This window comes from Palaemon carinicauda, chromosome 1 (genome assembly GCF_036898095.1).
Source record: "Palaemon carinicauda isolate YSFRI2023 chromosome 1, ASM3689809v2, whole genome shotgun sequence".
Classification (NCBI taxonomy): Eukaryota; Metazoa; Arthropoda; class Malacostraca; order Decapoda; family Palaemonidae; genus Palaemon; species Palaemon carinicauda.
The window spans coordinates 228,233,171-228,250,531 of NC_090725.1; the positions used below are offsets into that span (position 1 = coordinate 228,233,171).

The window sequence follows — 17,361 nt, forward strand, 5'->3', positions numbered from 1 at the left end:
CACCTTTTAAGTAGCGAAAATTTCAGAGCGGTTGCTGAATTTGTTAACAAGGTAGTTAATGATAGCTAGTGTGCCCTACAACCAATTGAAAGAGCCTCTCATTTTTGGATGCAATGATACTTTAATATTCTTGTTGATATTCCCAGGCTGCCCTCCGCTCCCATTTCTGTCCGTGGGGGACAAAGGTCATATTTGGGCGAGGGTTAATCAACGGAACAACTTGTTGCTGCCCTATCCCTCCTCGGCTTGAAGGTGCTCTCAGTTGTTCTAACCCGAAGACACTGGTGCTGACGGAAGCCGGCTATCATTTGTGGATGTCTGTCCTTGCACTCGAATGAGTGCAACGGACTGGGGGAGGTAACCTTGGCACTGCTTTCAGGGAGACCGCGGCCATTTATTTGGCACTTCAGTGCTCATCAAGGCTCTAGGCCATCCTTGGAGCTGCCTTGGTCTGATCGGTTTGACTTGGCTTTGGATAAAGTTGATTAGTTTTGTGGATCTTGGAACTTAAAAAGAGTCCAGTTTGCTAAATATGATTTCATCCTCCTCCTCCTTTCTCTCTCTAGGCAGAGAAGGTTCCATGTTCCAGAGCATGCATCATCATCATCTCTGCCTCCTGAGTTAGTGGCCGTGGAATTGTCTGCCTATTTACTGCTGATAAAGGCAGCTCAAGTCTTAGGCATGGTCTATCGACTGAAGGGGGTATAGACCTTTCCTTTTGAGATTCTTCTATATGCATGAATACTTAGTGCAATCCTGCCCACCCTTGGACCTCAGGACCCCCAGAGTTGGACGTAATTCATTCTCAGGGAGTTTTGGACGTAATTCATTCTTGGAGTTTCTGTCGTTGTCAGTTCTCCTCTATGAAATCTGTTATTGGATGTGGAATTGAATATCAGGATTTTTAGTTCTTTTCTTGAAGGTCTGGGATTTGGTATAAATGTTTTATTGAACTGTAAATACCTGAACTGAGTAGAGAAGCAGGATGAATTGAAACCCGATCCTTGTAGGAACTTTAAAGCTCAATAGAAATTGAATGCAACTTAGGATAATCAAAGATGTATTGAAAAATTCACGTTTATTTTTACAACTTACTGAAAACATGTTTCTAGCTTATATGTATAAGTATTTGTGGTTCATTAATATTTACAACTGTTTAACCTATTAAAAATAATCGGCAATACTGCATTGTAGCCAAAGGACAAATTTCATAAATCCAAGAGAAAATTTATCCTAATTAACAGTATATTACCTGGGTACTTCATCAAATCTATAAGGTAAATTTATATAGGAATGTTTTTTTTATTAGTTTTGTCCATGACAAGTGGGTCAAGGCTAATAAAATCGGTACAAGATGCCAGTAATTAATCATTGGAAATACAGTATGGCAACAACAATCAATAGCTTAGGGTGCATAACAAAGCTGAGATAAGCATATTAAAAATATTTCTTACAAAATTTCATCTAATGTACATTATTTACATCTTTAAAAGAGCATATAGTAGAATGTAAAGGAAGTTGGAAAACTGAATAACTATTCTTCCAAACTATATTTTAGTTTGGTTTCATAAGAGCTGGAATTTGAGAAAAATTATTTTGAATTGTAACCTTTTTTATTACACATAATTTTTCCCTAAGCATAATTCATTTCATGTAATAACACATTTTTCATGTGTATGGAGTTCTTTATTCTGAACTGCATACCCCTTGTTGGTTGATTTCACATAGGGTTTTTAAGTTAATAATATTTACCCTCTACTGTTCTTGGTGCTAAATTGTAATTAATCAAGAATTTAGGTTTCATGTACAGTATGCGTACGTGTATATTTCATTATACTATAATGAAAATTTGGACTGCACTACAGTATTATAAGAAAAATGAACTAATAGATTCTTTAAATTTTACCAAATTTGCAAACTAAAAATTTCTTATATAAAATGTTATTGATGAATTTACATTATCAAGTTTTTTTTTATATAAAATTTTCATAAAATCATAGTCTACCAAACTTTTCTACACTTTAGGTGGCATTAACTTGTATACAAGTTTATATCAAAGGTACCAACCTACTAGGCAGCACATTTTGAGCGTTTCTACTGTTGTACAAGATATTTGTTATAAAAAGACAAATATTTTTTCATATTGCAACCTTTCAAGGAATATAATTTCAACCAAAATAAATTTCCCTCAAGCACCTATCGGACTTGATAGGATAGCTTTAAATGACTTTTCAATCTTTATAATTACCAAACTGCAAAATTTGTAAAGGGAACCTTTGAAGCTTGAGCTGGGTTCCACCAGATTTTGTATATTGTAGTAACTAGCTCTTGAACTGTCATGAAATTACCATATTTCCTTAGGTATTATTTCTCCTCTTGATTAAAAAAAAACCCTGCATTAAAAATCATCCTACTCCAGCACATTCTTATACTTTACCAGACCCATGTGCTGTAACTGCCAGTTATGGCTTAAATTTATCAAGGCCAACAAATTTGCAGAATTGATCTTGTTAAAAGAAATTGAAATAAGTTATGTTACTTTTCAGTATCCCCATCATTAAATATTGTCTAACACTTACGTAGGATACCCACAGGTTATAATCATGTAATTGGTGGAATACTATGATACATTACATGGAGAACTGTATTTGGAGAGCTTATGTGATACCTCTCCATTCTCATGGTCCTGATTGATGCTTTGTGAGACTGGAAGGTTGGCCAGTCTTTCTGTCTTGTGGAGTAGTTGAAAAATTGTTTCATTCCTGAAATAAAAAAAAAAACTTGAGTATTTAAAGCCGTCATATGCTTCATGTCAATCATATTTTAATGTAAATAGTTAATTACCTTATAATGCCCATTTGTTCTGGTACACATACAAACCTTCGTCCTCTACATAGGTAGCTGCAAATGACAAACTACTGATTTCAGCTGTTGGTGTGAAAGAACATTGACAGCGAGTACTGGCTTTTATTTTTTATTTTTCTTGTCGGTGTTTGTCTTCAGTGGGGATGCCAGTGGAGTTTTCAACTTATGAACATACTGGGGTATCAGGTCGAAAGTGCGGAATCGTTACAAACAAAATGTTCCTCACCTTTTATGCCTGGATTACAGAGGACACTCCTGCAACCAAGCTTCAACCTGTGAATAGTGTGTGGAGTGGCATTCCTCACCATGGGAAGTGCAAGAGGAGGAAGAAGTAAAAATGGATTCTTCGCCCCTCAAGGAATAAGTCCCAACCCCTCTCCCTTTCTCCCAGTACGCTCCCTTCCGACAATTCTCCTACAGTCTCCTCCAAAGGCTGCTTGGTTAACCTAGAAGCAGGAAGACCTTCACTAAAGGCACCTTTAAGGGAGAATGTATTTTTCAGGTAAATGATACCTTAAGACAGCTGTGGTCTTCCTTGGGTATGCAAGAACACCCCCCCCCCCTTCAAGAAATGTCTGGGCAGGAAAGAGTTTTGACTCCTGCTGGAGATGCCATCAGCACATCTCCCTCAAGAGTAGAGAAAATTGCGACTTCTTAGTCTCATGCCTTCAAAGATAGGTGCTCAACTAAGTGATCCCCCTTGTAAGAGTACCATTGGCTAGTGTGCCTCCCGTACGCCCTCTCTCTGGGATATTTGTAAGTGTTCAAGAGCCAAGCCTTTCTCAACGCATGCCTGCTCACCCTCTAAGCTGGTCAGCCCTTCGGAGACTGACCTTGAGCATAGGGCCAAACATGCTCTCTTCTGTAGGGTCGATAAGCACACCTGCACTTGAGCACTCCAGCTCCTTTTAGTGCCTCTTCATCACCAAGAGTGCACCCTGTCTCTTGCTCCAGAGCTTTTGAGATTGCTACTAGTCATCGATGTGCGCTTACCTCTAATAGCACCTTTGCCAGCTAATTGGACATTTTTCCCTTACCTACCCGAGGAGCTAGGATGTGCATCGTCCAACTTTTCACTCTTATAACAAGTGCTCACTAAGATACAAGTAGACAGCAGGTTAGCCACCTACCACAGATGTCGAGAGGCGACCCATCAGCATGTACGTTACAAGTAACCACTAACGCAGCAGGGACTAGGTTTGTTCCTGGTCGTCACACCTCCAGGTTGGAGGGCCACCTAGAACCCTTTAGTTTCTAATAATGCTTTTAAGAGGGCTAGGGCATGAGCTCCTCGGGATTAATCCTCAATTACAACAATTGGGGATCATGCCAGTCAGACTGGATGACAAAAGACAAAAAGATCTGTGCCAGATAACTCCTCTGGGTAACTAAATCGTAAGAACCATTGGGTCTCCAGAGCACCTACGGAGATTTAGGTAAAGGAGTTACAGCCATCGTTGTGATTGAAGAAGTGGGATGAGGGCCTCTTGCAGCGTACTTCAAACGGATGAAAATCTATTTCGTTCATTAAGATCCCCGTGCCTATACCGTCAAGGGAAAGGAGACTACCAGCCTTATCATCTTGCTCTCAGCACCGAGGAGTTCACGAAAGTCCAGGTTACAGTCAACAGATTCGTCTCAAAAGTACACCCAATCATAAGAAAATAATTTAAAAGGCAATTTGATCACGAAGCGACAAAGAGGATCTCATTCCCTATGACACGTGTGAGGTAATGTCTTGTTGCTCATTAAAGTGAGGATGCTGGTAAGGTAGGACCATATTTTAATTGTAATACCAGCAGCAGGTGTCATGCCCTTCTGTGCCTCACAGGTGTAGTAGCTGTTAAGACACTTCCCACTGATGGAGAACCAGTGAAGCCCACAGCAACTTTCTTAGGATTGGATTATCATCATCATACAACTGCATGTCACTAGGACATGACTGCATGTGTCAATCACCAGTAAAGAGCTCAGGTTTGTATTGTTAGGTAAAAATACTAATTCCAAATTTGTCATTGTTCGAAAACGAATACAAACCCTCGTTCTTTAACTAGGAGAACTGCCCAAAGTTGGGTCAAGTTCGATCAACTGGCTAAAAGGAAACTTTCCCTAAGATTTCCACATCCAAGCTTTGGATGGTGTTCCTGACACCTCGTGAACCTGATGGTCTTCATACCAGAGATGTTGACGGCCTGTACAGTAATGGTCAGTGACTGCGCAGACCACCAACTACGTATAGGTTTCTGTACGACTTCAGGTTTGATATATGCATTGAGGCCTAGAGCCCCCAACTCATCCCCCTAGGAGAATGGATGCGTGAGAAAACATGTAAGAATATGAAGACTAAGAAATATTTAGTAAACTTTTAAAATTGGCCTTGCCAAGTTGATGGAACCCAGAATGCAGAGCCTCAGATGCTGTACCCCAAGAGAGGGGAAGATGAATAAAAGAAAAGGTCAGTCATTTTTTTTACCTTCACCTCACTAAAACCAAAACCTCTACCTTCAACTGACTGCTAAATGTCCTATAAGGAGCCAAGAAATGCAACCACGAGCAGCTACCACAGGGCCTAGAGAGAATGAAGCGATGGACCTGATTTGCTGGTCGGGTGTGGAGATCATATGACACATCTATAGGACTGTTAGAAATACCTACGACACAAGTTCCTATCGAATGCCAGGGATGTTAATGGCCCTGACATCTTGAGTTCTGGATCGTCGCTCTTGCCAAATGGAGGAAAGAGCGAGAAAATAATCAATGGCCTGCCTGAAACAAAAAGAAATTTGTTTCTCGACCTTCCTCTTTACGCCACCTGTGCTGACAATCGGCTGATTGTTGTGTGGGTGAGCTCGTTTTGCACACTTGAGGGAGGGTAACAATTGATGCATGTCATTGATTATTTCTTGCATACTCTTAATCCAGTAGTCAAAACCTAGGTACCGCTGTTGCTAGATTTTGATTTGTGGTAAAATCAGAGACGTGACTGAAAGTAACCTGCTGGTGCCCTATTTATTGAAATGGGTGATGTCAAAGGAAAGACCATGCAACTCACTGAACTTCTTGCTTAGGTTAGGCTGAGAAGGAAGACAGTTTGAGGGTCAAGTCGTAATCCGATGCTAAACTCAGCAGCTCGTACGGAAATCCTTTCGGGTAATAGAGGACTTTGATCACATTCCAAGGCTACCAACCAAAGAGGGGAAGGACTTTCTTTCAGCCTAAATATCCGATTTAAGGCTGAGCAATAGCTTTTACCGCCAAGACTGAAGAGTTTTTCCTCTTGGGGATATAATAAAACTCTTCAGACAGGTATAAAGGCACCAAACGGAGAGAGCCCCTTCTACAACACCAATTACAGAACACTGTCCACTTCACCTGATAGACTGCAATAGAGGACATCCTCAGGTATCTAGACCACCTTTTCATTACTGGGCACAAAAAAATTTCTCTGTGTAAGATGGATACCCTTAAAGGGTGAAGTCGAGATGAGACTGCCTTGTGGTATATCTACGCCTGCGGCTGACGTAGAAGGTCGTGAACGGAGAGGACTCCCTTGGAACTATTCAGGAGTGGCAGAAAATCCGAGATTCATCTGCATGTTGCTATAGCGGAGCTATTAATGTCAGATAGGTTGGATGAGGAACTCACTTTCTGTAGAGGAGCAGTACAGTACATCAGTAGTTTGTGATTGAGAGATGTTGCGAATAAGTCTAACGAGTCGAACCCCACAAAGCCAAGGCTTTTGTCGCTTTCTGTGGAGCCAAGGACTATTCAGAATAGACTATCTTGATTTTCCTCCTCAAGCTGTCTGCTAAGAGTTTATTGACCAACTGAAAGTGAGATCTGATTTGTCCTCTGTCCATCACAAAATCTCGACAGCTAGAAGACATCTTTTATGAGAGGATGACTCCTATTGTTTAAATAGAACACTACGGCGGTGTTGTCGTTCCTCAACACTACCGAGTAATCTAACATTTTTGAAGTGATGAATGGCCAGAAAAGCTAACTTCATTGCTAGGAGGTTAATATAGCGTTGCTGACTGGGATTGGACTATGGCCCAGAGGCCATGTGCTATTGCAGTTGAGCCCTCACCCCTTGTTATGATGTGTACATAAAGAACATCAAAACTGGGGGTGAAGATAAAGAAAATATACCACTTGGCAAAGGTTGCAGTCTTGCATTCACCATCTCAAGTCTTTCTTGTGCTCGGATCATATCGAAACATGTTTATGGAGGATTCCTGGGACTGACACATGAGAGATTGGTACTTGAGAAGGCGGTGGTCAAGTCGAGGCCTTAGACTGAGATACTGGCGGCCGGAGCCCGGAAGGGTGTTACTGGGCTACTGCTTGAGAAGCTCAAGGTTAGGTTGAGGGGAAGGGATATGGGAGGGTACTGTAAACCAATATTTCCACCTCAACGGGAAATAATCCTTGCAGCGGCAGGTACCACAAGTGCCTGTTCTGCAATTGGTAGAACAGTGTCTCTTGCTCCCATGGAGTAGTAATAAGGAACCCAGCAAGTTAGAAAGGGGAGAGAGCACAGGCACTGCCCCCACTTATTCCTTAGAGCTAGATAGTGCCGGTGACGAATCATAAGAACGCTAATGAGAAAACTCGAGGAGTACTCTTGAGAAAGGGCAACCACTCGTGGTAGCAAGGAAGCAGGCTCCCTTCACTGATAAGGCTCAGCGTACATGCTTGGGGCACAGGGCTGGAGGGGAGGGACACCCTTCTAAAGGTTTAAAGTCTGCTCATGAATGGCAGAGGCAAGGGACAGTGACATTGCCCTATCAAGCAGGATAATGCCCTAGAGACCAAGGAGGGCCAGGCAATGGGTGCTGATGACTCGGCAGATAAACCTATAGGCTCCCCCAGCCTGGTGTTCACCAACCAGAGACTACCACATCAGCCACCACAACCGTCGACACAGGAAGGGTATGGACCTAGGCCGATCTCGATGGGACCAAAAGAGTATCCTGCTGTTTGCCCAGCGTCAACTCCTTCCTTCAGAAGCCAATCCTTTGTGGAGGAATCCAAAATTCCCAAGGAAAGATTATAGCTCATGAGGAGCATCAATGGAGAACTTCCCATGGGAGGAAGGGGCCATTGCTTCTCAAGAAGCAACGGGGTCTCCAAGCACTAAAAGTCGTGTGGGAGAAATGGCACATTCCTCTTAATCATCTGTCCTCCAGCTAATGAGATTTGCCTCTAAAAAAAGAACGGAACATGTCACTAGCATGGCTGGTTGCGCCCCGACAGAGCTGTAACTGGTTTTCTCAGAAAACAATGCGATCATCCCCAAAATGGATAAAAGAAAGAGTTTGTATAGCCAGAAACAGGAAAAAAAAGAGGCAGAGGACCATGTCTGCACTCTCCAGAGGGTAATAAAAAATTGAATACTCTCCAGATACCCCCTTGCTCAGTTTTTATAGCCTGAATGGCTCGTACTGGTCAATCTCCTAGTAAAAAAAATGAGGGTTTGCATTCAAGTTGAAACAAAATTTAGTTGAGGGAGTACGAAAGAATTTGCTAGAGTAGCGGTAAATGTGTAATGCCTGTACTATTCCGTAGTGGAGTCATGATTGCTAACAAGGAGAAATGATACTTTGAAGAATGTCATTACAGAATGCGAAGTGCAGTACTAAACAATGATATACACAATGATATAAAGTAAATGCATTTGGTGAATATAAAATAAACTAGTCACAACCATCAAAAGGAAGCAAATAAATAATTAGTAGATGAAAGACCTGTAATAAGGGCAAAAACCATGGAAAATTGGAGAATGGATCTAGATGAAAACTTTATCCCACTGAAATTCTGGTAGAAATTGTGAAAGATAGAACACTAAACTCGCACTGTGCCAAACACTACAAAAAGAAAGTGTGATAAGAAAATAGTCATAGTGATGATCACTATCAACATGTTCAAGTTTATGAAATCACCATTTATGAGGGAGTGCTATTTGAGTTATACCAAAACTTCTTCACCAGTCTTATAAGATGATTTTGGTTAAGATACTAAAATGTTATTTTTATAATAAAATAAATTTTTTAATATACTTACCCGGTGATTATAATAGCTGCAACTCTGTTGCTCGACAGAAAACTCTAAGGTAAAACTCGCCAGCGATCGCTACACAGGTTGCGGGTGTGCCCAACAGCGCCATCTGTCGTCCAGATACCCAGTACTCAATGTAAACAAAGACTCAATTTTCTCCTCGTTCCACTGCGTCTCTATTGGGGAGGAAGGGAGAGTCCTTTAATTTATAATCACCGGGTAAGTATATTCAAAAATTTATTTTATAAAAATAACATTTTTCAATATTTAACTTAGCCGGTGATTATAATAGCTGATTCACACCCAGGGGGGTGGGTAGAGACCAGCAATATATGTTTACATTATTATGAGCTAAGAGTTTTTATTTCATTTTAGAAGTTATCAAAATAACAAAAACAAAATAAATAGGTACCTGGTAAGGAAGTCGACTTGAACAATTACTCTGCCTTTTTAAGTACGTCTTCCTTACGGAGCCTCGCGATCCTCTTAGGATGCTGATCGACCCCTAGGATCTGAAGTATCAAGGGTTGCAAACCATACAACAGGACCTCATCAAAACCCCTAATCTAGGCGCTTCTCAAGAAATGACTTTGACCACCCGCCAAATCAACCAGGATGCGAAAGGCTTCTTAGCCTTCCGGACAACCCAAAAACAACAATAAAAACATTTCAAGAGAAAGATTAAAAAGGTTATGGAATTAGGGAATTGTAGTGGTTGAGCCCTCACCCACTACTGCACTCGCTGCTACGAATGGTCCCAGAGTGTAGCAGTCCTCGTAAAGAGACTGGACATCCTTAAGATAAAAAGACGCGAACACTGACTTGCTTCTCCAATAGGTTGCGTCCATTATACTTCGCAGAGATCTATTTTGTTTAAAGGCCACGGAAGTTGCGACAGCTCTAACTTCGTGTGTCCTTACCTTCAGCAAAGCTTGGTCTTCCTCACTCAGATGGGAATGAGCTTCTCGTATTAACAGTCAGATAAAATAGGATAAAGCATTCTTTGACATAGGCAAAGATGGTTTCTTAACTGAACACCATAAAGCTTCAGACAGGCCTCGTAAAGGTTTAGTTCGTTTTAAATAGAACTTAAGAGCTCTCACAGGGCATAAGACTCTTTCTAGTTCATTTCCAACCATATTCGATAAGCTTGGAATATCGAACGATTTCGGCCAAGGTCGAGAAGGTAGCTCGTTTTTGGCTAGAAAACCAAGTTGTAGAGAACATGTAGCCGTTTCAGATGAAAATCCGATGTTCTTGCTGAAGGCATGAATCTCACTGACTCTTTTAGCTGTGGCTAAGCATACCAGGAAAAGAGTTTTTAAGGTGAGATCTTTCAGGGAGGCTGATTGTAACGGCTCGAACCTGTCTGACATGAGGAATCTTAGTACCACGTCTAAATTCCAACCAGGTGTAACCAAACGACGCTTCTTCGTGGTCTCAAAAGACTTAAGGAGGTCCTGTAGATCTTTATTGTTAGAAAGATCTAAGCCTCTGTGACGGAAGACTGCTGCCAACATGCTTCTGTAACCCTTGATAGTGGGAGCTGAAAGAGATCGTTCTTTCCTCAGGTATAAGAGGAAGTCAGCTATTTGAGTTACAGAGGTACTGGTTGAGGATACAGATACTGACTTGCACCAGTTCCGGAAGACTTCTCACTTCGATTGGTAGACTCTAAGGGTGGATGTTCTCCTTGCTCTAGCAATCGCTCTGGCTGCCTCCTTCGAAAAGCCTCTAGCTCTCGAGAGTCTTTCGATAGTCTGAAGGCAGTCAGACGAAGAGCGTGGAGGCCTTGGTGTACCTTCTTTACGTGTGGCTGACGTAGAAGGTCCACCCTTAGAGGAAGAGTTCTGGGAACGTCTACTAGCCATCGAAGTACCTCGGTGAACCATTCTCTCGCGGGCCAGAGGGGAGCAACTAGCGTCAACCTTGTCCCTTCGTGAGAGGCGAACTTCTGCAGTACCTTGTTGACAATCTTGAACGGAGGGAATGCATATAGATCTAGATGTGACCAATCTAGGAGAAAGGCATCTATATGAACTGCTGCTGGGTCCGGGATTGGTGAGCAATATATTGGGAGCCTCTTGGTCATCGAGGTTGCGAAGAGATCTATGGTCGGCTGGCCCCAGGTGGCCCAAAGTCTCTTGCATACATCCTTGTGGAGGGTCCATTCTGTTGGAAGAATTTGCCCCTTCCGACTGAGACAATCTGCCATGACATTCAAGTTGCCTTGGATGAACCTCGTAATTAGAGATATGTTTAGACCTTTTGACCAGGTGAGGAGGTCCCTTGCTATCTCGTACAACGTCAGTGAGTGGGTCCCTCCTTGCTTGGAGATGTACGCCAAAGCCGTGGTGTTGTCCGAGTTCACCTCCACCACTTTGCCTTGAAGGAGAGACCTGAAGGTTTTCAAGGCCAGATGTACTGCCAGTAGCTCCTTGCAGTTGATATGCATTGTCCTTTGACTCGAGTTCCATATTCCCGAGCATTCCCGACCGTCTAATGTCGCGCCCCAGCCTACGTCCGATGCGTCCGAGAAGAGAACGTGGTTGGGAGTCTGAACAGCCAGGGGCAGGCCCTCTCTGAGGCTGATACTGTCCTTCCACCATGTCAGGCAAGACTTCATCTTCTCGGAAATGGGGATCGAGACCGCTTCTAGCGTCTTGTCCTTTTTCCAGTGAAATGCTAGGTGATATTGAAGAGGACGGAGGTGTAGTCTTCCTAATGATACGAACTGTTCCAGGGATGATAGCGTCCCTATCAGACTCATCCACTTCCTGACTGAACATCGTTCCTTCTTCAGCATGTTCTGGATGCATAACTGGGCTTGGCTTGTTCTGGGGGCCGACGGAAAAGCCCGAAAAGCTAGACTGTGAATCTCCATCCCTAAATACACAATAGTTTGGGATGGGACCACTTGTGACTTTTCCATATTGACAAGGAGACCCAATTCCTTGGTCAGATCTAGAGTCCACTTTAGATCCTTCAGACAGCGACGACTGGAAGAAGCTCTAAGAAGCCAGTCGTCCAAATAGAGGGAGGCTCGGATGTCCGCTAAATGAAGGAATTTGGCTACATTCCTCATCAGCCTCGTAAACACAAGAGGAGCTGTGCTTAGGCCAAAGCACAGGGCTTGAAACTGGTAGACAACCTTTTCGAAAACGAATCTCAGAAAAGGTTGGGAGTCCGGGTGGATGGGGACGTGGAAGTAGGCGTCCCTTAGGTCTAACGAGACCATCCAGTCTTCCCTTCTGACCGCTGCTAGAACCGACTTTGTGGTCTCCATGGAGAACGTCTGCTTTGTGACAAAGACATTCAGTGCACTGACGTCTAGCACCGGCCTCCACCCTCCTGTCTTCTTGGACACCAAGAAGAGACGGTTGTAGAATCCTGGGGTTTGATGGTCCAGGACTTTGACTACCGCTCCCTTCTCTAGTAAGAGAGACACTTCCTGTTTCAATGCTCGTCTCTTGTCTTCCTCTCTGTACCTGGGAGAGAGATCGATGGGGGACGTTGCTAGAGGGGGTTTTCGTACAAACGGGATCTTGTACCCCTCTCTGAGCAACTTCACAGATTGTGCATCTGCGCCTCTCTTTTCCCAGGTCTGCCAGAAGTTCTTGAGTCTGGCTCCCACTGCTGTCTGAAGAAGTTGGCAGTCAGACTCTGCCCTTAAAGGACTTGGTTCCTTTCTTCTTTCCACGTCTCCCTTCGGCACGAGCACCTCCTCTGCTGGAGGCTCTGCCACGAAAGGGCGGAATAAAACGGGACGCTGGAGTGTCCATCCTTGGTCTAGCTGACAAGGTAGGCAAAGGGGTGGCTTTGCGAGCAGAGGACGCAACAAGATCGTGAGTATCCTTCTGTATCAAAGAAGCGGCAATTTCCTTAATCAGGTCCTCTGGAAAAAGGCACTTAGAAAGAGGAGCAAACAGAAGTTCGGATCTCTGGCATGGTGTAACTCCAGCTGAAAGGAACGAACACAGGTTTTCACGCTTCTTAAGGACTCCGGACACAAAAGATGCAGCAAGCTCATTAGACCCATCACGTACGGCCTTGTCCATGCAGGACATAATGAGCAAGGAAGTCTCCTTCTCCGTCGGAGAGATCTTTCTGCTTAGAGCTCCTAGACACCAGTCTAAGAAGTTAAAAACCTCGAAGGCTCTAAATATCCCTTTCAAAAGGTGGTCCAGGTCCAAAGATGACCAACATATCTTTGAGCGTCTCATGGCTAGGCAGCGGGGAGAGTCTACAAGACTTGAGAAGTCGCCCTGGGCAGAGGCAGGAACTCCCAAGCCGAGAACTTCTCCCGTGGCATACCAGACGCTCGATCTAGAAGAGAGTCTAGCAGGGGGAAACGTAAAAGCTGTCTTCCCTAAACTCTTTTTGGACTGCAGCCATTCTCCTATCACCCGCAAAGCTCTCTTGGACGAGCGTGCGAGGACGAGTCTAGTAAAGGCAGGAGTGGTTGACGGCATGCCTAACACAAACTCTGACGGAGGCGAACGCGGAGCTACAGACACAAACTGGTCCGGAAACATCTCTTTGAACAGGGCCAAAACTTTCCTAAAGTCCAAAGAGGGTTGCGTAGACTTAGGCTCGTCCAGTTCTGAATGCGGTTCATCTACGTGTGCAGCACCATCATCATCAGAAAGTCCCTCATCCGATAACTGATGAGGGAACGGCAACGGAGTGGGTAACGGCTGGTTGGCTGAGTCCGGTCGCACGGGTGCATGCGTGACTGAGCCGGACGCAACGTCATGGAACTGCTGCCCAGTCTGTGAGCTGGCAACAACCATAGCAGCGCGGGGACGCACAGCGTCTACTCCAGACTGTCTAGACTGATGTGGGTGAGCAGTGGCAACCACACTGGGTTGCGGAGGTTGACGCACCGCGTCAAAACAAAACAACTCTGACGGTTGTTGAACCTCCCGAACGTCAACGGATACCTCCTTGCGTCGCTGAACGTCAACATGCGGCTGGCAGATCACACTGGAACGCATGGGTGGCGGAACTCTCTCAACTGGAGTGCGTGAGAAGGTTACCTCAGCGTCCCCAGGACGCACAACCGAACGTGTGGGTGGTTGTAGGCAAGGAGCTGCACTAGCTGGTGCGGCAGCAACCTTCTCCGCACGAAAGTCCTGCATAAGCGACGTTAGTTGAGACTGCGTGTCTTGCAGTAAAGACCACTTAGGGTCTACAGGAGCAGGTGCGGCGACAGACGGTGTAACTGTCTGAAGCGGTACCGCTTTGCCTCTCTTAGGAGGTGAGCAGTCATCGGATGACTGCAGCGAGTCCGAACTGACCCAGTGGCTACAGCTGGGCCGTTGGACTTGTGCGGAAGGGACCGACTTGCGCTTTAACGGTCGTGAGACCTTGGTCCATGGTTTCTTGCGAGAAACTCCTTCCGAAGACGAGGTATAAATGGGCTCTCTCGTCTTTGTTAGGCAGGGGCGATCTTGGGTAGATACGCCCGATACCACGGAGGGAACGTCTGTTCGCTGATTAAAGCCTCTCGAACCCATTTGTCGTACGACATTGCTTCTCCCCTGGACTTGGGAGCTTGCAAGAGGTCCCGGACTAGGAGGACGACAGGCACGAACAGACGAACCCTCAAGCGCTACACTATCCACAACACTATCACTCACTTTAACACTTCCCACTGCACTTTTACACTTCAGCTCCTTCACATCCGCCATGAGCTGATTACGGTCACTAGCCAGGGACTCAACTCTCTCACCCAGAGCTAGGATGGCACGCATCATATCAGCCATCGAAGGTTCCTGAGTGCCAGAAGGGGGATTAGGAGCAACCAATACAGGGGAAGGAATAGGTTGTGGGGCATGAGGAGAGGAAATGTCAATAGAACGAGAGGAACTTCTCCTAACTCTCTCTCTCTCTAGCCTACGTGTATACTTTTGGAATTCGATAAAATCGAATTCCGAAAGCCCAACGCACTCCTCACATCGATCTTCCAATTGACAGGTTTTATCCCGACAATTGGAACAAACAGTGTGAGGGTCGATAGAGGCCTTCGGAAGACGCCTTGAACAGTCCCTAGCATTGCACTTCCTAAATTTTGGGACTTGTGAAGGGTCAGCCATTTTGAATTGGTCAAAGGGGAATTCAAAAACTATCAAAAAGTCATCAACAAAGAATCCGTAATCAAAATGTTATTTTTATTAATAAAATAAATTTTTGAATATACTTACCCGGTGATCATATAAGCTGCAACTCCGTTCCTCGACAGAAAAACCTACGGTCAAAATACGCCAGCGATCGCTATGCAGGTGGGGGTGTACATCAACAGCGCCATCTGTCGAGCAGGTACTTAGTACTCCAAGTAAACAAAGAACCAATTTTCTCCTCGGTCCACTGGGTCTCTATTGGGGAGGAAGGGAGGGTCCTTTAATATATGATCACCGGGTAAGTATATTCAAAAATTTATTTTATTAATAAAAATAACATTTTTCAATATTAAACTTAGCCGGTGATCATATAAGCTGATTCACACCCAGGGGGGTGGGTAGAGACCAGCATTACATGTTTACATTATTATGAGCTAAGTATTTTGTATTTCATTTTAGCCGTTATTCAAAATAACAAACATAAAATAAATAAGTACCTGGTAAGGAAGTCGACTTGAACAATTACTCTGCCTTTTTAAGTACGTCTTCCTTACGGAGCCTCGCGATCCTCTTAGGATGCTGAGCGACCCCTAGGATCTGAAGTATCAAGGGTTGCAACCCATACAACAGGACCTCATCAAAACCTCTAATCTAGGCGCTTCAAGAAATGACTTTGACCACCCGCCAAATCAAGTAGGATGCGAAAGGCTTCTTAGCCTTCCGGACAACCCAAAAACAATAATAAAACATTTCAAGAGAAAGATTAAAAAGGTTATGGAATTAGGGAATTGTAGTGGTTGAGCCCTCACCCACTACTGCACTCGTTGCTACGAATGGTCCCAGAGTGTAGCAGTTCTCGTAAAGAGACTGGACATTCTTAAGATAAAAAGACGCGAACACTGATTTGCTTTTCCAATAGGTTGCGTCGATTATACTTTGCAGAGATCTATTTTGTTTAAAGGCCACGGAAGTTGCGACAGCTCTAACTTCGTGTGTCCTTACCTTTAGCAAAGCTTGGTCTTCCTCATTCAGATGGGAATGAGCTTCTCGTATTAACAGTCTGATAAAATAGGATAAAGCATTCTTTGACATAGGCAAAGATGGATTCTTAACTGAACACCATAAAGCTTCAGACGGGCCTCGTAAAGGTTTTTAAATAGAACTTAAGAGCTCTTACAGGACATAAGACTCTTTCTAGTTCATTTCCAACCATACGATAAGTTTGGAATATCGAACGATATTGGTCAAGGCCGAGAAGGCAGCTCGTGTTTGGCTAGAAAACCAAGTTGTAGAACATGTAGCCGTTTCGGATGAGAATCCGATGTTCTTGCTGAAGGCATGAATCTCACTGACTCTTTTAGCTGTGGCTAAGCATATCAGGAAAAGTGTCTTTAAGGTGAGATCTTTCAGGGAGGCTGATTGTAGCGGTTCGAACCTGTCTGACATAAGGAATCTTAGTACCACGTCTAAATTCCAACCAGGTGTAACCAAACGACGCTCCTTCGTGGTCTCAAAAGACTTAAGGAGGTCCTGTAGATCTTTATTGTTGGAAAGATCTAAGCCTCTGTGACGGAAGACTGATGCCAACATGCTTCTGTAACCCTTGATAGTGGGAGCTGAAAGAGATCGTTCTTTCCTCAGATATAAGAGAAAGTCAGCTATTTGAGTTACAGAGGTACTGGTCGAGGATACGGATACTGACTTGCACCAGTTTCGGAAGATTTCCTACTTCGATTGGTAGACTCTAAGGGTGGATGTTCTCCTTGCTCTAGCAATCGTTCTGGCTGCCTCCTTTGAAAAGCCTCTAGCTCTCGAGAGTCTTTCGATAGTCTGAAGGCAGTCAGACGAAGAGCGTGGAGGCCTTGGTGTACCTTCTTTACGCGTGGCTGACGTAGAAGGTCCACCCTTAGGTGAAGTGTTCTGGGAACACTAGCCATCGAAGTACCTCGGTGAGCCATTCTCTCGCGGGCCAGAGGGAAGCAACTAGCGTCAACCTTGTCCCTTCGTGAGAGGCGAACTTCTGCAGTACCTTGTTGACAATCTTGAACGGAGGGAATGCATATAGATCTAGATGTGACCAATCTAGTAGAAAGGCATCTATATGAACTGCTGCTGGGTCCGGGATTGGTGAGCAAAATATTGGGAGCCTCTTGGTCATCGAGGTTGCGAAGAGATCTATGGTTGGCTGGCCCCAGGTGGCCCAAAGTCTCTTGCATACATCCTTGTGGAGGGTCCATTCTGTTGGAATTATTTGTCCCTTCCGGCTGAGACAATCTGCCATGACATTCAAGTTGCCTTGGATGAACCTCGTTAC

General features: G+C 44.3%; 1 protein-coding gene across 2 annotated transcripts in view; it reads right to left on the reverse strand.

Annotated features, from left to right (window-relative positions):
* Positions 1-1,915: 1,915 nt before the first annotated feature.
* The window catches only part of LOC137654155 (metabotropic glutamate receptor), a 58,993-nt gene continuing 43,547 nt past the window's right edge, over positions 1,916-17,361 (reverse strand). The window contains exon 8 of one of the 2 annotated variants that reach the window (XM_068387796.1): positions 1,916-2,762. The gene's annotated coding sequence lies outside the window, so the exon portion shown is untranslated. The remainder of the gene's footprint in view (positions 2,763-17,361) is intronic. The other variant, XM_068387801.1, reaches the window with a different exon arrangement.